This window comes from Pleurodeles waltl, chromosome 3_1 (genome assembly GCF_031143425.1).
Source record: "Pleurodeles waltl isolate 20211129_DDA chromosome 3_1, aPleWal1.hap1.20221129, whole genome shotgun sequence".
In the NCBI taxonomy this organism is placed as follows: domain Eukaryota; kingdom Metazoa; phylum Chordata; class Amphibia; order Caudata; family Salamandridae; genus Pleurodeles; species Pleurodeles waltl.
The window spans coordinates 1,667,227,261-1,667,251,892 of record NC_090440.1 but is presented as its reverse complement, the minus strand read 5'-3'; positions in this window follow the sequence as shown (position 1 = coordinate 1,667,251,892).

Below are 24,632 nucleotides of genomic sequence, written 5' to 3'. Positions count from 1 at the left end.
TGCATTTATGGTCTTGTTATTCAGGGACAAAGCAAGCCACTGCGGAGATACCTATTTATAGGATTTTTTTACAAAAAAAGCTCTTTTTATAAAATAGTAGGGGGGGCATGTTATTTTTATTTAAAGTGTTGGTTGCTTATTTCATTTGCATTCCAATGTGACAGATTATAAACAAGCAAAGCCACTATGTCTATGTGTTGCCTTTGTGACCTCTGGCTTTGAAAATTGTTTTTCAAACATATATGGGGGGAACCCAGGTCACATGGCTGAGCCCTGGGAATGGGGTACTCAGGGCGAGATCAGCCCTGGGAAGGGGGGAGGGGAGCGCAGCCACCCTCCCCACCCAAAAAATAATAATAATAATTAGGTTGTTCCCCGGGGGATGAGATCAGCCCTGGAGAGGGGGGCCACGCGGCCCTCTCCCCTCAAATTAAATAATGAGGCCACACCCTGGGGGATGGGGTCCCTGGGGACATTATAAGCCTGGGGAGGGGGACCTTGGGCCCCTCCTCCCTCAAAAAATAAAAAAAATAAAGATAAAATAATTAGGCCACGCCTCCTCCAAAAATAAATTTCATCCATTGACATTACATAATAAAGCAGTTAGCATTGTAGTTCCACTCAAGGTAACCTCGGAACCAATTATCTGGGGGAGTCTCAAATGCAAATATGGTATAGCCAGTCATCCGTTCACTACCAAGTTATGGCCACCAGGTAGGTTCTCCGGTGGGGACTTGGCGGGCAAAACGTGAGTAACGACTCCCGACATTCTTCATTTTTTATACTTGCTAACCAGCACTGATTTTGCAATGGGGGATGTCCCATGATAAGGAGTCACATTGCTCACCTTCGGTGAGAGCGTAGGGACTACATTGACTTCTTCACCAAAAACCTGCATGCTATTACGTGCTCAGGAAATGTGTTGTTAGCCACCTAAGGGCTTGGTGGGATCCGTGGAATTGCAGGATAAGTTGTGTGATAGTCACCTGTTTACACAAACATTAACAGATTTTCCATGCATGGTATTGCACTACATAGTTCAACATTCACTGGTGCATACGCATAGGGTAGAATACCAGTCACTTATAGGACTTGGTGGGAGTTGTTGTAACACCCTGTCTTACTTACGATAGGTGAGGGGAACATTGAGCCCCACCCCGTTAGTCCTGTTGGGGAAACATTTTCACTGCTACTACTAACATTGAGTCCCCCCACCCACTGGGAGAGGGCTTTAATGAACAAGGGCACCCCAACACAAGATACTGAACTACTAATACACCTTCTTACATGTCTACCATGATACATATGGGTTATACATGATCTAAAATGCATCTACATGAGCGTCATCCCCTCCATGAATGATGCGTTTATTATTCAGTCACATTCACACCTGCCAATTTCCTTTCCAGATTGAAACATATTGACTTACTATGAAAAGCTTAATGTATACCTTACTTTTGAGTTTTGTTTATTAGAGTTTTGCAGCAGTCTCACGGCTCTCATTTTCCCAAAGAACCCTTTCCTTTATAGGAGGGTAAGGCAACAATATCTATTTTTGGGTGACAATACAGGGTCTGTGATGAGTTTCTGCATGAGCTTTGATGGCAGAAACACCACAATGTTCCATGAAGTGTGTGCATGTGACCACTGTGTGCTCATACATTATGGGCCTCATTACGACCCTGGTGGCCGGCGGTAAGCTGGAGGTAACACCGCCAACAGGATGGCGGTGTTTTGCCACCTATTATGACGTGGCGCAATAGCCAGGGCCATACCGCCGGCCCCTCTACTATACCGCCAATCCCCAGGGCAGCGGTGCAAGCACCACTGCCCTGGGGATTATGAGTCCCCAACCGCCAGCCTAGCCACGGCGGTAAATACCACCATGTAAAGGCTGTCAGTAAGGAAGACTTGGGGTGCCCCTGGAGGCCCCATCGCGCATTGCACCCACTAAACATCAGCTTTTCCGCCGGTTCTATTATGAGCCGGCAGCAATGTTGATGTGGCTTTTCCGCTGGGCCAGCGGACGGTAACACTATTACGGTCTGCTGGGCCAGTGGAAAAATCGAGATAGGGAGCCAGAAATACCGCCAGCACTGGTGGTATTTTGGCGCCCGCTGCCTCAGCGTTCTTAAGAAAAGACTGCCGAGGTTGTAATGAGGGCCTATGTTTTTTAGAAGGTATTTATTCATTTATTTTGTACAAATTCTACAATTGTTCTTTTCTTTCCAGGTCAACCTAAAATGAGGGCACCTAGGCTTATATGTAAGTTTTCTTTCACATTCCTAGGCATTATAGACACACTCAGGGTCTCTGCAGTGAGGACTATGCTTTTATTTTTCCAACCACAAGCCAAGCACAGCCTTGGGTCCTGCCTTTCAGCTTCAAGGCCTGGCTGCAGGCCAGGCCCTGCAGCCAACCCCCCTATAACCACTCAACCCCAAGTCACGCATAGCTTTTGGTCGTATGCAGCAGGGGTTTGGCTGCAGGTCCTGCCTCTGGCCAGGCCTTGTGGCCAGCCCCTACTGTGTGATGCGTGCCTTGGGGTTGTGTGGTTATAGTCCCATTCAGCACCACAGACAGCCAGGACAACTCTGCACTCAGACACCATGGACCAGATAAAACTGCACTGACTTTTGTGATCTGGTTCTAGGGACTGCACCACCTTAACCCTGTAAACGTTCCACGCAACTCGCTTTCTAAGTACTGTTTTGCAACTAATGACATTTTCTCCATAGACTTCAATGGAATGTTTAAATGCCAGTTCTGTTGTGATTTAATTTTGCTTCTAAAACTATAACTCTAGTTATTCTGATTCATTCAATTCTGTTCATTTCAGTGTCTAAATGAAGATAAAAGTAAGCTCTATTTTAATAAATTGGTGTCAGATTTTTTTCGAGTCGTCATTTTCTTATCCTCCATGTTGGTGCTCTGAAATACTTAACACATGTTCCTCTAAGTAAAGCCTGACTGCTCTTTGCCACACTAACAAGACTGCGCTAAGGATTTAGTAGAATAAATCCAAGGACCATCTATGGGGTATTGATTAGAGTACCACATTGTGAGGACTAACCCCCACACCACATAATACTCCACATTTCTACACCAGTCTTTGTCCAGTATACCCCACATCCTGCCAGTAAAAAATATAATTTAAAAAAATAACGCAACTCAGTACAATAATACTTAAAACATTACAATTAATTTAGATTAAAAAAAACTTGAAAATAAAATGTAAAAATAAAAACTTACATAAAATTCAATCACAAATTAACAAAAAATCAAAATTACTCACGAAATTCCCATACAAACTCAACAAGCCATCCATAAGATATTCTAACACTTTAGCAACAAAATCAAAAACCTAGAACATTTATAACACTACAGTAAAAGCGATATTTTCAGCAACAATATTAAAAAACAATACTAAATAATTATATTTTTTACCTGTGATATTCCCGATAGCAGTATTCTGGCCTTCATGACAGAAAGGCAACAATATTCTTGTAAGACGATATTTCTACCAAAAGTCTAAATAGAACAGATCACCTACTGGGAAGAGTATTCTAGGGCATTTTCATTGCCACCAACATCTATGATTAAACTATTACTCATGCTACTTTCATTGACTTCTCCCCTCATTACGACCCTGGCACAGGGCCGCAGTGGCGGTCAGACCGCTGCCAATGTGGCAGTCCGACAGCCACATTACGACCATGGCGGTTGCTGCAGGGTCGGACCACCAACACTGCCACTTCTCCTCCACTGGAGGGGCTGCCGGTGCTGACGTTGCTGGTGGTCTTAATCCACCAGGGCAGCACTGCCCTGGGGATTACGAGTCCATTCTCTGCCAGCGATTACATGGCGGTAGCACTGCCATGTAAAAGCTGGTGGAAACCGGTACAGGGAACCCCGTAGGGCCCCTGCACTGCCAATGCACTTGGTATGGGCAGTGCAGGGGCCCCCATGGCCAGCCCCGTCACACTTTTCACTCTCTACTTTGCGGACAGTGAAAAGCGCAATGGGTGCTGGTGCACCCTATGCACTGCAAGATTGACACCGACTCTTCTTATGAGCCGGCATCAATGTTGTGGGCTGGTTCCCACTGGGCCAGTGGGCAGAAGCTCTGTTTCCGCCCACTGACCAGGTGGGAACCTCTTAATAGGGACCATAGGAAGGGGACCGCACTAGCGATAACCTGACTGCAGGACTTCGGCGGATGGCCTTTACCGACCATCGGAGTCAGAATGCGAGGCTTCGTGTGGAAAGATCAGGGCATAAAAAATTTAAGATTTTGCTTGGGTGTCAACCTGACATTATTCTGATGACTGCCCAGACTACTATCTAGTGCATGAGCACAGTGAGGCAGACAGCAAAATGTACCTCTTAATGAGTCATTATTCTTTAGCCCTACTTTTATCAGCATGTTAGTATACTTTTCACATTTCAAAATCCCGGTCCACTTAGAGTGTTGTGATGTACTGACTAATGAGTAAAGGCTGCAAACCACTGCTAGAAGGTGAATACTAGGATTTGGCATTCCATGAGAGAGGTCCGATGTTTGTTCTGCAGCCAAAATTAAACACAGAATATGACATGAGACCAGAGCATCATTTTCTGAATATTGGGTGTCACAAATAGCGTGCCTTAAACATAGTTTACAAAACTGTCGCCCCACTGGAGTTATTCATTGAAAATCTAACCCCCATGAAGTGATAGTTTTGTAAATTATTTTTAGACCATGACATGTATGCAGTAATTCATTTGTGACAGAATAGGTGCATAGACCCAGTGTTATTTTCAGAAGCCTGTGACTGGCACTATCAAAAGTTGGAGAGCCAAATACCAAGGATGCGTAGTCGCAATTCCACCTTAGGCCTCTATCATCCAGTACCAGCCACTCTCTCACTCCTTATCTCACACTTGCAGGGCCTTTTTCATTCCTGCTTTCTTCCTTTGTCACTGTTTTTCTGTCTTATTCTTTTTCCCTTTAGTATTTTTCTTTCTCTTGCTCTGAATCAAAGGCTGTTGAGGAAAAATACATACTGGCCCCCAAAAATCCATGTGCTACATAAAATCTATCAGACCCTGAGACTTTGACTTACTTATTAACAAAAATAGGCGAATCAGGCGCTGTTGAAATCCCTGGCTTTGCTAAACATCTCTCCTATTTGTCCGTGACAGGAGAACATGGCCTTGGCTAATCTCACTTCTAACTCACTATTTTCACACATCCTGCAAAAGGTGATAATACACATGAACACAGAGACACAGTGACTGACACACACACACACCAACATACATGAATACGTATCACATTTCCCCATGGACCAGCCATGGTAGGCCACCTCTTGTGAACAATGTAAAGGGAAATTCCATGCATCGCTTCGCAGTCAGTCTCCATTAAAGCATGGGAAATAATATTGTGAATCTAAAACTTACCACTCTCATTTACATCATTCATGATACATGATGCATCTGCCATTTAAAACCTCTGATATTTTTGGAGTGTGTGTTGATGTATGCCAATATATTCCTGTTGTGCGCTGGACTCTGTGGTAATAGCATATGGATCCTGCAGAGCAGAGAGATCAGACAGGGTCCTACTGTTACATCTACGGACTATACAGTATATTAGGTATCATCAATATTACGACGTGCTGTCAGACCTGCTGAAAGTTGAGCAGAATATTTATAAGTATGTTCTCTTTTCTCAACCCCCACAATCACTTCAAATCATTGCACGTACTATGTTGTGTAACTGCAGGTCATTCGTGTGTACTTCCCTAGTGCATCATAATTAATGCAAATATGGTTATTGCATTAGCACACGCAAAAAATGGGGAAGTGAATAAAATGAATTTACAAACATTGTACAGATATACACTTGTATATCTCAACAAGGACCCTACACAGAAGTCTGGCACAATGAGAAGGGCATTTTTTTTATTGCTGCTCATATGTGTTGGGCTGAGCACAGCCTGTTGTTCTAACAGAATGCTCTTCGGATCAGCTCTCCTAGATAAAGATGTTCCACTATCCTCAGTAAAAGAATAACCAAGCCTTTTATATTAAACTGTGTAACTTGAAAATTAATGGGAAGTCAAGCCGTGGTTCTCACATGTGCTGCAGGGTGTATAAGTGAAAAGCGGTGAAGATAATGGTACACATATGAGAGTAAAGTGTTGTTCCTTTCTCATACTTGCTATAAGGAAAAGAATAGATACACCTCACGAATAACCACAATATCATAACACATGAAGCTCATATAATGCACAAGAGGGTCTGTTATGTGGATACATGTTGGGTTTGTGTTAAATGAGGTTATGAAGGATGGCAAGTTTCATCATTCTTTCCACATGGGTTATGATGTACATAGTTCTTTTATGCACTTGGTTCTAGATCCTTGCTGGGGTTTTGCAACATTGCCCTGATGACAGCTGTCTCCCGGGATGGTGGAGTCAGTAGAACTGTTTGTGTTTTTATTGTTTATCTGATAAATATGCTTCTCTTAGTCGCAATGAGACATGACAAAATTTCAGTATATTATGCCACAAGTACCAAAAGTAGACTGAGATCTACAAAAAAGTCTAAAAGCTATGGTCTAAAGTGGCCATACTTGACAGCTTTATGGACATTAGGGATTTCCACAATTAAATGAGGTGTCGGAGATGCAGTCCATCACCTCTTCTCACATTCCTTATCTATCTCACCGAATTCACATAGCAACCTTGCAGTTTTTCTTTGTGAAACACGGAATTCAACTTTAGTTCTTCTGTATTTATCTGTGTGGAAATTTAGTTACTGGTTGAGGGGGTGAAACCCTACACAGGCAGCAACCACAATTCCTATCAGGGTGAAACACAAGCAAACCCCAAATTAACCTGTGCTTAAACATCTAATAGCTTGGTACAAAGCAGTCAGGCTTAACTTAAAGTTTAAAGCATTTGGGCAGCAATTCAAACAGTAATAAAGTGAAAACATTAAATAAGAAAAATCCCACACCATTTTAGAAATATAGTTTAAAATGTGATAAATTATTTGAGACCAAAACAACAAACATCCAATCATTAGAAGCGGAGATATAGAATTTTAAACATTTCAGGTAAGTACAGCTCATAAAAACACAAAGTGCCACTCGCGGTTATCTGGCCATACAAGACCAGGTAAGAGCAGGGGCGTAGCTTCAGAGGGGGGCATGGGGTGTAACACCCCCTAATAAATGCCTTTCTGATGAAAAGTTGGGTACCGTAGCTTTCAGTAAGGTAATGGTGACTTGTTTGTCTGATTTCACCTAGTCTTTATGCACACACATTGCCAAACAGACACACACACACTCACCTCTCTGTTTTGAAAGCCCTTAAAATGTTCCTTATTTTACAAACTATTGTGTTTCTCTCACGTAGTACTCCTACCAATCTGCATACCTCTCCCTTTCCACTGCCTCTTATGCTCCTCACGTTTGCCCTGCTTGTAGTATTATGTATTTTAACAGTGTTTGCCAGTGTGAATGTCGGGAAATCTGAAGCTCAACACACCCCAAATCTTAGTGACCAAGTTACTCCCCTGGATAAAAGTCACAAGTTCAGGCTGACCATGATAGAGCAAGGCCAGATACAGGGACCAGATTAGTCTGCTAAAGCAGTTACCATTGAAAAGTCCAGTACAAAATGTTCAGTTTGCTGTGAAAGGGGCCACGAGGACCAGGGAGAGGGTCAATTATGATTGTCGCATGCGGTCGTCGCTGTAGCACAAAGATGCTGTTGGGCTTCATCGACAGTCATTGCTGGAGCTTTGCGTTGGCAGTCATCGCAGTCATCGCAGGGCTGTCAATGTCTTATCCTGAAGTGTAGATCTTGCATCACCTGGTGCTTCTGGCGGATGCTGTGGCACGAAGAATCAGGTTCACCAGAGCTTCATGTTGGCAGGTGGCATGGGGGGGGGAAATCTTGGTACAAGCAGGTCCCTTCATCCTCATGAAGATACTAAAACTTCAGAATATCTTCTTTTCTTTGAGGAGGAGCTCCACTGATGCAACATCAAAGGTTCAGTAACTGAGGGGCATCTCTGGATGATCAGAAATTCACTCCAGCAGAGGCTAATAGGGACCAGGGAGGTCCATTTGCAGGTCCTGGCATGCATGTCTATGTAGCAGGTCTCTGGACAAATGCATGGATCCTCTGGAACGTGTTATGTCCATGTAGTGCACAACAGGGGGGCCAGTCAGCTTACTCTTGTAGTCTATTCTAGTCTAGTAATTTCCTTTATTTCGATTCATTTAAATCATACGAGTTACAAACATACCAGATGAAAAAACATATTTACAGAAAGACAAGAATGTAAAACAAATCAGCATTTAAAAAACTGAGTTAAAAATCAGTAGTATACATATTCTAAAATACAATTAAACTTTAAAAGCATATAAACTCAAGCTTTCACATCAATGTAATCTTCATCAGGATGCCCTCTCTTTAACACCTAATTTCTTCATCCTGATATACCAAAAAGCAGTTAAAAACCTAGCTACAGCACACACAACAGGGCCATAAGTACTGGTTCTACAGACCCACAGGGCAAAGTGACAATCATTAAATCCCAGAAATTTACAAAGGGGTTTCTAGAGAACTACCTTTGAAGTATTTGAGGTTTCTTGCTTCCCTACCCCAGCTCCAAGCTGGCTGCACAAACAATGCAGTGGTGACAAGTCCTTGAAGTAGTGAACACCTAATCGAAGATTTTTTCAATACCAGTACATGTAAAATTTAAAGGTACATGTCCAACTCTTTAAATACATTGCGCCTTGCACTGTGGGCTATTTAGGGCCTACCATAAGGGTAACAAAAATGTACTACAAAGAAAGGTTTAGGTCTGGCAAGAAGTTTATTTTTCCAGGTCGAAATGCACACACATGCTGCAATGGCAGGCCTGAGACATGTTTAAAAGAGCTAATTAAGTCAGTGGCACAATCAGTGCTGCAAGCCTAATAGTAGCATTTAATTTACAGACCATGGGTACATGAAGTACCCCTTTACTAGAGACTTATAAGTACATTAATGTGCCAATTGGGTGTAAGCCAATGTCACCATGTTTAAAGGAGAGAGCACAAACACTTTAGCACTGAACAGCAGTGGTAAAGTATGCAGTCCTAAAAGCCAACAAAAACATGTTCACAAAACAGGAGGGCAGAGGTAGAAAGTTTGGGGATGGCCCTGCAGAAAGGGCCAAGTCCAGCAGTCTGCCACTGACATGGACCTTTATTGTGTGAATCACAATGGTAAGAAACTATAACTGAGAAACACTGCCACGTGCCACTGTGTGTGATACACCAAGAGCATGATTACTGGTTCCATTGCACAACTCTACAACTGCTGAATTACCTCTTCGTCCACATGCCTTGTCCAATTCATTACTGTGTGCAGTTTGAAGGCACTACACCTCCAACAACCAAAATACTAAAGCATCTATATTCTGTTTCTCTTATGCCCAAATGGCCCACCTCTTTTACTGTGTACAGGGATCCATACCCCTTAGGAATTCTTATTTCTTTTTTGTGCAGCCACATAGGGCTTCTTTCTTTTTGGTTTGCAGTGTACTGGCCTGTGGATTATCAAAAAATTTCAGGAATGCACAGCAGGCCTTTTGAATGACTTAGTGCTGTGCAAGGCTCTCAACTTTGCTATTATGAGGCATTCTCTCCCTGTTTGTGTATCAGCCTGTGGAAAGGGAAGAGAGAGGCAAAGTACTCATGGATCCTTCTCCATTGGTGGTGCATTAACCCATTCTGAGGTGGGCCGCTTCAGTTACTAAATAAAGGAGAGGCCTACTTTGATGCTAGTATGCATGGAAGGGCTTTCATTAACACCGAGGACCCTTCTAAATTTATTTCCTCCTTAGGTTTTAGTCACAATGTTGAAAAAACAAGGTTGAGCAAGCTATCTACTAACCTAGTCTAATATTCTCTATCTTGTTTTCCTGTACTACACAAACAAATATTACTGCACTATAGAACTAGATATATAGTTACATTTTCATACGGGCTGAAACATGTTGACGATATTATGAAATTGAGGAGCGCGTAGTAACAACTATCACTCTTCCCTCTTGTTAGATTTTAATTTCGTATGAGACAGGTTAATCTTTAAAATAAAGTGGTTACATTGATACCTACACCGATACAATTTTAACTGTTCTCTTTGAAGACCTCTCATGGCTATTAAAAGGCTCACAAATAGAAAAAGCAAAAGAGGTCGCCAAGAGCCTATCGTACATTAATATGGTGCGGCTGAAGCACAGTCCCTTTGATGAAGCATTCCACATAGGAAAGATGAGCGACGGTTTTCTTTTGTTAAATGTATTTTTTGAGTTTTCACATTATAACACCAGCAAGCACATCACAGGATTAACATGCTGTAAAGCGTGATAGGGGTACAACTGTGTGTGTATATAGTTTGAGACAATCAAACACTCAAGTATTCAGTTAACATTTTGCACATAGGACACTGATTATCACATTTATGAAGGCAATGACAGAGAACCAGGACTCTGCGAGGAAGGGTGTGGCCAGGCAGGACATTTCAGTGTTGTCTGGGTAAGTTTTTAATGGAGACCAGAATCTATGGGGTTGTGTGGGAGAGTATAATCTTGGCATATTATTCAGTCATTTCTTGGCAGTGTGCTGCATCAAACAGCCATTGTTTTGCCAGCCGTGGCCACCTTTGCATCCAGAAAATGGTGACAGACCTCTTAGCCAGCCTAAACATGATGGTAGTGAGTTATCAACAGTCTGTAGTTATGCTTGAGTTGTCCCCCAACAAGGCTATGTGGGGAGAGGGATCAAGAAGGGTTTCCAATATATCAGTTATACTTTGAAAAACGTCTTGTCAGTATCTTGTAATTGCAGGACGTGCCCAAGCTATATGTAGAAAATCACCTGACATAGTACCACATCTCCCGGTTATACTGCAGTTCTCCCCACCAAACTTAGAAAGACACTCCGGAGTGTAATAGTATTGGTGAAAGGATCTAAATTGTACCTGCGTGTGTCTGTAGCGGAGTGGAGTTTTCTTTACTTGAGCGCAGCAATATGCCCAGATTCTATCAGTTAGCCTGCACCTAGGGACTCTTCCCATTTTCGTCTAGCCTCAGTGAGTGTGCCCACAGTGTCTGCCCTATAGTTAGTATATAAGCAGGTGATAGAGTGTCCCATATCAGCTCGGCTTATGTAGGTTGTAAGAAGTGGCATTTCTGGTGGTTTTGAGGGGAATATATGAAGACATACCCTTGCTCCAGGTCGCAGCCAGAGGTAACACAACAGCACTAATGGTGTAGCAGTGCATTAGGCACAAAGGGTACACTATGAGTGGAAGATACCTTTCTCAAAGAGCTCCCCAGTGTCATCAGTCCCATGCATCACAGTAGGGATTTGTCAGTCTTTTCCTTAGTTGGTGGGAAAAACAGATTATCAGCAAGAGGTAATAGCTTGGAGTATGGATGTTCGAGTTGTATTCCCATAGCATACTCCCCCATGCCTGACACGTCGCTGTAAGGACATTTGAATCTCCTTGAGCTGCACATGTTGGCACTCTGACCCATTCCAGTATAGACTGTGTCCAGGTTATAACACTCTCCACACGGACATGCATCAGTACCACTTGGGGCGAGGTCCAATATTTTAATTAATGATCTTGACATAATATATGTAGGAATCTGGTAGCGCCAGACCATCTGGCTGTAACCAGCTTTGTTAACACGTCTCAAAGCTCTCTAGACTGTTCCCCATGTTAAACCAACTGGAGAAGGGCCTGACGTATTTGTTGAAAGAAATGGAGTTGTAGCACCACTGGGAGATTAGTGAAGAGGTTCAGAAATGTTGGTAAGACTATCTTTTTGTTCAGGGAAATTATCCCTGTCAAGGAGAACGGGAGTCGGATCCAGCGTTCTTAGCACCTCATTATCTTTTCAATTGCTTTCCCCAAATTACTGTAGATTGAATCATCATAATCGCGGGACACCCATGTTCCTAAGCATTGCACGCCATTTGGACTCCATAGCATGGTATAATATAGGGCAGGAGCTGTGTGGAACTTATTAAGTGGAAGATTTCAGATTTGGCCCAGTTTATCTGTAAACCAGAGAATCCACCAAATCAGATTATATCACGGATAATTGGAGAGAGATTTTCATCTGGATGTTATACATAGAGTATCACATTGTCCGCATATAACTAAATTATCAGTGAGCTATTTCCAAGGCACTGTCCAAAATGACAGTGTAGTTCCCTCACAGCTGTCTAGGAGCTCTAGGGAGAATGAAAAAACAATATAGAGAGAGGGCATCCCTGACATGTGCCCCTGCCAATATTAAAACATTGAGAGCGAGATCTAATCACACAAACCCTCACTTTTGGGTTAGTGTATAACAGCTTAATTAACAGCAGGAAAAAGTTTCCCAGTCTGAGTCTGCGAAGAGTTTCCATCAGGAACGACCACTCCAGCAAATCAATTGATTTCTCAGCATTGACAAGAACAGCAACAGAGGGGAGATGTGGGTCTACTGTATATAGTATAGCCATTAATGTTCAAAGGTGAAATGCAGTTAATTATTGTAGCATAAAGCCTGATTGGTCTGGTCTGGCAACATCAGAAATTGCGCTAGGGGTTGTACACGTTTCTCTAGGATTTTGGCAAAAATGTTATTGCCAATATTGAACAGAGATAAGGGCCTTCGGTATGGTTTTTATTGGGTTTCAATGTTACAATGATTTTGGACTCCACAATGGTGGACACGAGACATCCCCTTGTAATCATGGTGCTGTCCATACCCAAAAGACTTGGGCGAGAATATTTATGTATTCTTTCTAAAAGTCGGCTGGCAATCCATCTCCTTTCAGAGCTTTGCCACTATGGAGGCTCCTAATGGCTTGATTAATGTCTTTTAGTGTTACAGGTGAGTTTAGCAATTCCCTTGTCTTGCCATCTAGCCAGGCCAGTGTCACCCGATCTAAATGTTTTAATAGTTTAGATCCCACTCTATTGACCTTAGGGGTGTAAAGGTATTTATAGGATTGCCTGCATTTGTTTAATATGGAAAGTGTGTCAATTATAACACCAGCACCGCTGAATTTGAGACTGGTGATCCGTTCAAACCCACTCTCACTTCTTGTGATTCAACTTTTTGTCCAGTCTATCTCCATCTGAAAATATTCTCACCCATGCCTCTCACCTGAGGTGCAGGTCTTCCTGGTCTGCTTCTTCCCTGCATTCAAGTAATGACGTTTGAAGTTGAGCTAGGAGCACCCTACCCTTAGAAGCACTGTAGGTATTTTCTAGTTGGCTGTGCTCCATTTCAAGTTTGGGAGAGACGATTGAGGATTGATTTAACGGCCCAGAGCTCTTACAGATATGGAAGCCACAAATGTATGCTTTGAAGGCTTCCCAAAGTGTTGCAACATTGTTTAGTGTGTTTTCCTTCAAGCAGAAATATTCCAGTATGTCTTCCCCAGCTTCACATCAGAAGACATTATTATAAAGTTCAGTGTCCTGCAGCCGTCAGTTGTGAAATGGTGGGTGGGATTGTGTAGAGAGCTTTACAGGGGAATGGTCAGATAGCGTGCAGGGGAATATTTCTACAGTCTGCACCTTAATCATAAGTTTGTCCGAAACCAGTCACATATCTAGGTGAGAAGACATGTTGTACACTCAGGGCTAAACAGTATATTTGCCTAGTGAGGGGTGGAGTTATCTCCATGAATCCCACAGATCACAGACTCACATAATATGCGTGGTTGTTAGAGTGGCACTTGAAGCAGGCTTCGACAATTTTGGTGATTTATCATTAGATTAAAATTTCCACAGATCACCAGCCACTCCCTGTATTTAATGCACAGCTGTAAGATGTCATTGAAGAAGTTTGTGTCATCCGCATTCATACCATATATATTAACTAACAAGATTTGCTGCCCCTCTAGAGCGCCAGACTTCAACATTACCCTAACTGTTGATGTTCTCCATCAATAGGAAATTTATCATTTTTCTAATGCGTGTGACCATGCCCCAGGAGTAGGTCAAATATGAGGAGAAGTAGTGGTGTAGGACTCAAAAAGATGCAAATGTTGGGCTACTCATAGACTAACAGTGGGTTTCCTGAAGCATGGCTATATCAATTTTCTGTTTGTATAGGCATGTGAATACCTGAAGTGCCTTACATGGATTGTTCAGCCCCCAGCATATTCAAGATCAAGAAATTATTGATGGAGAAAGATGCACTGATTATCTATTTTGGCAAACTGATTGTAAGGGGTGGGCAGAATTTTGAATCCTGCTGGCAGAATTGGAGTGATTTAGTAATTCTGTGTTACACACGTAATGCCGAATTACTAAATCATTCTGATGCTCCAATGGCAGAATTAAATCAGCACTGCATTTCATCCACACAGTGCCGTCAGTGGGGGCGGGCAGAGGAGTGTCATTGGGTGGCCGCCCAGCCTAAGAAGATGTTATAGTGCAGACAGAGAACACTGCTTTTAAGGTGCCTCCAGTCAATGTTTGCTTTCAAGTCCCGCATTGTAATGGTTAGATCAGGTTGATACTATTTTGAGTGTCTTCCAGATCTGAATTTCGGGTCTTAGATTGCGTCAATATAGTGTCTTGTTTATGAATGTGTTTCTGCAACCTGTCCAATCTGCCAGTGAGTGTGTTAATTTTGCTATCAATGGACCTAAGGCTTTCTTGAACTTCTTTAAACATTGTTGCTATGTTCATATCAGTTACATCTGGTGGGGTCCCTTTATGCCGGTCTCCCTATGCCGTGGATTGTCACTTATCAAATTTCAGCTTAGCCTGTTGATGGTCAGTCTTGCCCATCCTGGAGGAAAGTGTGTAAATATGGCTAGCAGCACATAAAAGTCACCAGGTGGTGTGACAACTATGAAGGATTACAGGTAATGCCCTAGAGGGCACCTGGGAAACTAAGATGATCAGCCACGAGGACAAAGTAGAGAGACCTCAGGTCGACTGGCGGGGAGGAACCTGGGGTGAATCTAAAGTGTAGAGTCAGCATTCGCCCCAAGGCACCCTCAACCTGGATGGTCTCCCTAGGCCTCAGCTAGGATATATCCAATAAGATGGGAGGTGGGGAACAACCAAAGCACCCTATGAGTGGGCTGAGCAGGGCAGCCGAGATCACAAAATTGATTATTAAGCTGATGGATCCAACACTTGGCACCACATTGTGTGCTTTATCAGTTAGGATGACGGTTTACTTCACGGGCTATGATCTATATGCTGTGTCACTGGTGGGGGAAGCTTCCACCCAGGGCAGGGCCTTGAGCAGTGGACTATAGAGGCGCACCAATAGTAGCAGAAGGGGGCCCCTCAATTGAGACAAGCCCTCGCCTCGGGTTCCCAGTGGCCCTCTCCAAGCATTCAATGGATATGTGGCCACTCCCTGGTGGAGTGCAGAGAAGCCAACATCACTTACCACTGACAATGAAACACCCGGGCAGGGCAGCTGCCTGCACAGTGGGCTCGCCTCCAGATCCACCGAATCACAGGCACAGTGCTTCTTCCAGCCCCCGTGGCCGCCACATCCACCCTTTAAGGCGACATGTCACAGGGCAACAATGAAGGTGCAGGCTAGAGGGGTCTCACGGTAGCGCCCCTTGTGGATCCTTCAGCACAGGTACCCAATCAGAGGCCAAGCTGGAGAAGCACCAGACGGAGGGAGGGCAATCAGGCGCCGCCGCGCACAGGACCACGAGAGCTGCATGCCTCCGCTGCCACAGCATGCCACACAGCATTCATCACTTCCTCAAGCCAATGCCAATTCTTGAACATACAAGGGTTATGCAGCAGCAATCTGTTCCAGAGCCCCTCCAGCTACCATATACTATTGTTGCACCCCATAGTTACTGCGGGATTGGCACAAGTGCTGCTATTGATGCTCATGGCTGTCAGAGCTCATGGATCAGACAGCCATCTTCATTACTGGCTCTTTTGTGCCCCCTATCACCGCTTCCATTTAAAAAAAAAAAATGTGTATCTATGACACAAACCCATAAATATAGGCACACTCTTCAGGAACACTGGGAGACAGTATCATCTTCATAAAACACACTCTACCAATCTTTTGTTTTGAGGCATCACTGAAACTTTAGAATTGACAATAATTATGTTTTCAACCAAGCTTTAAAGAAAGGCAGCCATAAAAGTGCTTTGCAAGCAGATCAGACTCGGAGGAATGCAGCGGCAGTAAGGTTTATGCTGACAGCCAAAATTAGTACCAGTGGTTACCAGTGCTTGATTTGCACCAGTACTTATTTTCATTTATTGGTGGTTCGCCCTCCTCAGCCACACTGAAAAGGTTCCTGGGCCGGCTACCTATTCGCCCAGGCCACTAAAGTCAAGGCAGTCACAGCGCATTGGTCACTTTCCACTGTGGATTGTGAAGGTATCGTGGGAGTACCACCTTCACTTGCTTCTTGGCAACAAGCAGTCACTCTTCATTTCCATCTTCATGTGTGTTAGCTATGCACCCAATCTGTCAATGTTCAGTGTTTCTCACTGAGCCAACGCCCATATTCCTCTGCTGTGAGAGCCCAGCCCTTGTGACTTGAGCCTGGAGGGACCAGAGAGACCCAGCCTGTCTCAAGTGGAGTATACAGTGGCATCTGGTGATAACTGAAAGTGGTGAGGTGAGCAAACATACTGGCAAATTGGCACTGAAAGAAACCAGCAATACCTTAAGGCTCAGTGCCAAAGCTCCCTATCAGGGCTCATTATAAACTGTGTTTATACCTAGCCACGTCTGAGAGCTCTGGAACTGAAGCTAAAGACAGAGCAAGTTTCCTTCAGTGCGTTTCAGTGGGTCAAAAAGGTGCCAACTGCCGACTCGAGGAACGTTACATAAAACACTTGCATGCAAGAAGCTGTAACTAAATTGCTGACATGCATTTATTACATCAACATTTTAAAGTGAAAATGTTTAACTTTAAAATGTTAATGTAATGCATGTCAGTGATTTAGTTACTGTTTACAATGATTAAATATTTAAAAGAAAAATGAAATATTCACTTTTCCACTGGCTGCACGTCCTGCCATACCGGTGTTCTTCTCATCATCTGTGCGCAAAGCCCCAGAGCTATCTTCCCTAACCAGTCCAGATGCTGCTGTTATGCTGTTAAACAGGATTGGATAAGCTCCAGGATTGGTTGGAGCATACTGACTCAGCACTCATTCAGGCACTGGGTGCCTGTGCTTTCTCTCGTCTCGGCTGTCTAAGACAGCTTGGGTTGGAGAGGTTTCAAGTGTGCATGTCAGACTGGCTGTCGCAAAATAGCCGGCCAAAGTGATGTGCACTTTAAACTGCTGTAGCCAGCCACCACTCCTCCCTGCTGGCAATCAGCAGCATTGGCCCCTCCCCACAGTCATACTTAGCCTGGGCTGGCTGAGGAGCTGAGGAAAAAATAAAAAAAAATAGTAATAAAGTCATTTCATTACCATTTTATTTTTCACCTTTACTGTGCCTGCAACAAGGAGCAATGCTCCTCTGCCCCAATGGAGAAGCCATCGCTGGGAGTCCATCTGCTGAGGGTGTGAGTGTACTGGAATGCAAAGTGAGTGTTAGGGCTACATTTTGGCAGTACAGCAATGCCTTAGATGTTGGGTACTCACAAACATTTTCCCACAGGCCTAAAAGTTTGGTCTGTGATGTGACCGAGGGCTACATTGATGCCAGCAGGGTCACGGTCGGGGGTTGGGGTGGCAGTAAGAGAGGTGTAGGGGAAGCTATATATATACACGTGTCAGGGGTTGCTTTACTCATTCCAGGTTGGCTTGGACGGTATTTGACCAGTCCAAAGCTGTAATACTGTGCCTGGAGTGGTAAATGGCTTTTGTCATTTTACAGCTCGGCGAGGATGACACTATGTCAATCCTATGCCTAAAGATTTTGCTGTACAAATGGCAAAAGACTTTGTCACTATCTAGCTCGGCGAGGGTAGCACTGTGCTAATCCTATGCTTAAAAACTTTGCTAGATAAGCAGACATTTGAGGTGAGCAAATTTAGAGTGTCGCTGGTGTTGCAGGGTGCTCCTTACTAGAGCAGCTCTCCACCTAAAATTGGGAACTTCCCAGAGTTCTCCTTTGTTTTTTGCATATATATATATATATATATATATATATATATATATATATATATATATAGTGGCTGAATTGTATAATGTGGAGCCAGAAAAACTTGAATTAAACCCAGCTTTCCCACTTAACCAAATTGTCTGATTCTAGGCAATTGTTTATTTCACTTTACCTCTCTTTTCTTAATTAGCACATAAGTGGACCTTGAAATACATGACTTCAGGATTGTGCATTGTAAAAGCTTTATCCTGTGTTTGATTTAATAAGCTATGTTTTTCATGTATAATAGTAACCCAGGCCACCCAAAGCGTGCACATAACAACTCACTTGCCTCTTAGTTCATAACTGGCGTGTCAGTGTCAGGGGGGGGGAGAGAATGAATGTTTCTAAAGCCACAGTTTAAAACTATCACTATTAAAAAAAATACTTCTCTTTGCACTGATAATCTTATGTACTAAGGTGAAACACTTCTGGATGTTATTGTGATACACTTTTTGAATTCTAAAGATACTTTATCATATGTTTAGATTTTTGCTGCAAGACGTCTTTAAAAATGAAGGTGTTCTTAAAGTTAAGTGGTGCAGGACACTCGAGTTACTTCCTTTCTTTAACTTCAATTAACCTTTAAATTAAGGTTTATCCACTAAACAACTTTTTGATGTTAGTACTCAGGCCCATATTTATACTCTGTTTGCGCCGGATTTGCATAATTTTTTTTATGCAACATCGGCGCAAACTTAACTCCATATTTATACTTTGTTGCTAGACCCGTCTACCGCCAAAGTTATGGAGTTTGAGTAATTTTTTGTATGTGAAAACCAACCTTGTGCTAATGACATGCAAGGTAGGCGTTCCCGTGCAATAAATGACTCTAAGGCATGTGCGCCTTATTTGTCCTCCGGCGTCAAAATGACGCACAGGAGGAGGCAGGCCTTAAAACATGGCGCCAAGCCGGATTAGCGTTTTTAATGCCTGGGTCAGGGCAGGTGTTAGGGGACCGGTGGACTCATTTCCATGGTGGGAGACCATGGAAGCAGTCCACAGGTGCCCTTCCGTGCACCAAGGGACACCCCTTGCCACCCTCGTCCACCCCTGGAGGATACCCATGGATGTGGGGACCTATCCATAGTGAGTGCAGATAAGTGCAGGTTAGTATAATTTATTTTTTTCAAGTGGCATAGGGAGCCCTAACTTGGACCCCCTTTCATGCCACTGTGCCCAATGGCCATCCCCAGGGGACAGAGGACCCCTGGGCATGGCCATTGGGCAGGTGGCATGACTCCTGTCTTTGCTGAGATAGAAGTCAATTCCATGGGGGTTGTGTGTCAAAAAATGGTTAGAGACAATATTTTTGACTCTAACCTGACTTGCACCATTCTTTGGCGCACAACCCCCAGTCTTCCTTTCACCTCTGCTGCCCGGTTACTGTCATTTATTTTGACGCTAACCAGGACGCAGCGCTGGCTAACGTCATTCCATAAATAGGGTGCCTGGCTGGCACGTTGGAATGGCTTTTGTCGGCGGTAAACTTTTTGATGCAAATCTGCCCAAGCTCTGATTTGCGTCAAAAAGTATAAATATGGGCCTGAGTCCTTTAAACAGCAGACCAGTGCTGGTGTGGACCAAGGGGGCGCATGTAAAGGTCAAGAGGGTCACATGTGGCAACCAGGGCAGTACTTAGAGCATCACTGCGGCTTAGATTGTGGTATCAACCCCTTCTAATCAGGGATTGTAAACAATGTATATGTATCCTGAATGTGGTCAGATACATCAAATGAACCATTCAGAGCACTTCATTCTTGCTCTGCCCATACCTTGCCTTTAATTATTGATACCCAAACACAGAATTGTAATGTGGCTGCATCTGATTGCACACCTATCATTCCAGCAATAGGTACCCATAACTTTACTAATGCACCACAATTGAGACCAACATAACTCTCCTTTATGTCCTTTTGGAGCCACACTCAGATCTCCCAGTCCAGTCATTATAACTTGTAGCACCACTGCTACTTGGAAACATTCAACTATAGAACTTCAAATTGAAGGACTGCGATTATCTACACACCTACAAATACTGCTAACAGACCCCAACATTCATTCATTTACTGAGTCGTGCTCGCAGCAATCCAGCTTTGGGGCAGCACTAGTGATGGGAGTGAGCGGCACCAGTGGTAGAGTGCTGGCAACACAAGTTGAGGAAGTGGGTGCCTTTTTATAAAATTGCATACCTGCACTTTTACAAATTAAGGTCCAGAACAGGCACAAAAGAGGTTCACCAAATGGGTGTGTTGGCTATTTCTCTCCTGTAGGACCCATATTGTATAATGGAATGCACGACATTGATTATACCAAACACAGTGCAATCAGCCATCCACTTGGTGCAATAAAGGCTGTGAAATTTGATAACATGGCTCTAAATAAAAAATAAAAAAACATGGACGTACTAACTGGAGTAAGAGTTGAGAGAAAGATTGGGTGTAGTACAGATTAAAGAACTAAATTAGTTCTTAAGGTGCTACAAAACACTGTAATTTGGTCACAGCTGATGTTACAGGCTGCCTCTTTTGCCACTCACTTTGTAAATATGTATGTAGAACATAGTAGAAGCTGGTTCTCTAAAGAAATCGTAATAGGCAAATAAAGATCTTTTCACAGCGGACTCCTATATCAGAGGGCATAATTTGTGATATACATAAATTCCAAACAGGGGTGAAGGACATATGAATACTGGATAATTGAACTTTAAATACAGCCTTGCCTGAAACGGACATATCAGCTGGATTTGGGTAGGACACAGGGCCTTCTGTCACCATCTCTTCTCTCTCTAAGCTCCTTCCGCCCACTGCCTTCTGTGTTCCACATTGGCTAATGTAAATACATGTGTAGTGCCAAAGGGACTCAGAGGGCGCTTGAAGTGTGAAATAAGAGAGACCCTCTCTCCCAGGTTTTTATACGAAGAAGGTTAGATGTAGAGGCTGCAATGTCGTCTGAGCTGACAAATAGGTTGATAGTGGAAAAGCTGTTTATCTAAGTATTTAGTGTCCATTTCAGTGCGTTAATTGTTCACCATGAACAATATGTCCAACTTTACACTCACCTTTATTGCAAGTAGTGGAGTCTACGAAAAGTGCTGTAGACGCAACCCCAAGCACTGCCAAACTCCATTGGTCTGGATTTCATATGCCATCGCATGCAATGTTACCACATTATACCAATACACTCGAAAAGGAGACAGCCAGGGCTTAATTTGTAAAATAATAAGTGCAGGTGCCCAAGGTTCCGCTCAGAAATCCGTATCTGGTGCTGTCAAGTCACAGGTCGAATACCAAGGCTGTGTAGTATTAATTCTACTTTGTGTCGCCCTCATTAACCACCAGACATTCGCTGTCCATGTATCTTACTCTTTCAGGCCTTTTTCGTCCTTGCTTTCTTTCTTTGTGACTGTTTTTCAGTTTTTCCTTTTACCCTTTTGTTTGTTTCTGTCTCTTGCTGTGGGTCAAACTCTGATGTGGAAAATAGGTGCTGGCCTCCCCAAAATAGTGCTGGTGGACCCAACCTGCTATAACTGGCTCATATTACGCACTGGAGACAGTGGGATTAGACAGACGGGGCCGTAATTGTAGAGCTGCCCGTCATGTAATCCAATGCAGGCACTGGAGTGCAGGTGGAAGGATACACCCAAGCAGCAAACAGCATTAGGTTAGAGATGACTACTTCATTAGACCAATACCTAATGACCATGCTTGCATGCAATGCCAGAAAAAGGCTGGACAAAGAAAGCTAATGGTTGCAAAGGGAGGACCCAAAGCCCAGTCTATGCATATTGTTAGCAATAGTTGTTTAGGGCAGCTGCATTGTCAGAATACATGCATACAAATCGTGTTAATTTCGGCAGTTGTGTTCAACCTTGTCTAAACGCTGACATGTTTCCAACAGGCAGTCCTATGTGAAGAAATAACGTAACCAAAATGTTAGGAAATAGGCTTTTATTCTAGGGTTTAAATTGATTATCCAAGTCCAGTTTCACCAACACGTGAAAATGCCAGCACTTAAAGGTCACAGCAGTTTTGTTTAGGGATAAAATACTTAGTAACACAAAAGCCTGTTGACAATACTGATAGGAGCAGTTTTCAAAACTTCAATAGTAATCATGTGACTCGTGTGTCCTTGTATGTTCAGATACATCGAGCTGCACAGCTTTAGTCGTCCGACGGATGCTGACTGCTGTTGCCATAGCACAGGCACAGAGAGAGCTGTCAGCCCGCCTGTGACAATGCTCCATGGTAGACCACCTTCAGATGATGAATGGACTAACGAAGGAGATGAAGCAGTGTAACTCACCACTGTATATGTATCACATTAATCACCAATGTAGAGGCTTTGACGTGTTGTGCTAAGGAGGAGGGGCAGGGATGAAAGCAATTCTTCGTCATTAAAAGCTCTTTCAGCCCAATGCAGTTGGGCAAGAAAATAAAGTTTTATTTTTACAAAGCTCTGGTATGACTGCAGAGAGGTACTTGCCCGATAAACAAGAAACTCCTTAATGAACGGTAGTTCTCGTCATATTTCACAGTTTGCAGTACTCAAACGCATGGGGAGTATGAAACAGATACTGAGTGCTACTGAATATAGAAAGCAGGCCATTCCATATGTGAAGTGCAAACAAGTGCAAATAACAGCATGAGTGTTTCTTTTAATAGCGAATGTGAAAATCCACTGTGGAAAACGAGTTCACTGTGCAAACTTTTGTAAAACAAAATCACTCTGTGTTCTAAGTTTCTAAATATTTGTGACTTGTTACAGAACCACTTAATACAGTGTAAACTTTGCACTATGGCGGCAGTGCCACCATAATGAGGCCAAGGGTAGGGATGGTGGTAGTCCAGTACTAGCACAGCACCTGTCTGGCCCCTGCCAGACCCTAGCTGTTTCCACTGACTTTTAGTTTTTCGCAGCATTTGTGGGACCCATAATCCCTAAGGAAACCTCCACCTGCGAGGCTGGCGCTTCTCAATAAAACCCTTGATGCACTTTTCCCGTTTGTTCCTTCAGGTAGTGCTTAATTTGTTCCATCACTGAGCACAGACACTTAGGGCCTGATTCTAACTTTGGAGGACGGTGTTAAACCGTCCCAAAAGTGGCGGATATACCACCTACCGTATTACGAGTCCATTATATCCTATGGAACTCGTAATACGGTAGGTGGTATATCCGCCACTTTTGGGACGGTTTAACACCGTCCTCCAAAGTTAGAATCAGGCCCTTATTTTCCAGTGCTGGAACACTTACTGCTTGACCTTAAGTGCAGGGAGTGCTGCCCAGCAACAAACGAGTCTGTCAGTGTTTTCTCATAAGAATTCAGCAAACAAGATGTATTGGCCGGCTGCGTAGGAGCTCCCGTCATGCTCCGCGGCTGAACACCGGCTCAGGAAGGATGCGTGCTTGAAGGCAGACGCCTTTATGCTGGCACCGTGTTATTGAAACACGGAAAGACAGTTCGGATTCTTCTCCCCCACTGTTCGCCGCTTGCCGTTTTGAGGTGTTTTGAGAGAATTTTCCCTCGGATTCTTCTGGCTGTCAGTGGAATCCGTTTACAGTCCCGAAGAGGCCTGAGACTGCATGTTTGGAGTTTTGTTTTCAGGAGAGGAGGACTGGAAACAGAGGTGAGTTGGGGGCTATGGACGGCATTACTCTTTTTCAATGAGGGAAGTTTTCCCTTTATTTCTCAAACTGGACATTAAATAAGTTACTTTGCTGTGAGCATTGTCTGGTGTTGGTGCAGTACATTTTTGTACTTTTTTGTGCATTTACACATTGTGAGTGCTGGAAAGTGGTTATTTAAAAGGACACTGCCCCCTGCAAAAACCTTTTTCTAGCGCAAATTGGCTCAAGGCCAGTTTTCTTTTTCTTCTTCCAAAGCCTGTTGCGCTGGTGGGGAGAGGAAGGAGGCTGCATGTCGATTGTAAGGGCAAGGAGCAGCACTGTATAATGCCCCGGTCTCCGCAATATCTTCAGGGAAAAGGACGCCCTGCTTCTAGGGCTCCTAAAGCTGCTCGCCCTGTTAAAACAAAGCGCCCAGCCCCATCCGAATATGGATTTGTCTTCAAATACCGTCCCTCCACCAACTGTCGATTTGGATCTTAGGGATACTTCTTCTCACAGCTTACTGCCCTCTATCACTAGCTCGCAAAATGCTGGTTCTGACTCTCCGCTGGCAGAGGCTAGGAGCCCCGACTTGGACTTGGATTTAAATTCACAGTCAATGAATAAGGCTAGCCCACCTCTGAATCAATCAGCCTTGAGCTGTACCGCCGAAGTTACTCACAGCCAGGCTCTGGATATGGGCACAGGCTCCAAAATGCTCTATCCTCTGGTTTCTGGACTACTGAACGGCCAAAAGGGCAGTGGTCCTGCATTGACTACTAACTCTGCCTCTGCTCCTCAGGCAAACAGCTCTCTACTTTATCTCTCTCGAGAGTCCTGCAAGTCATTTTCTG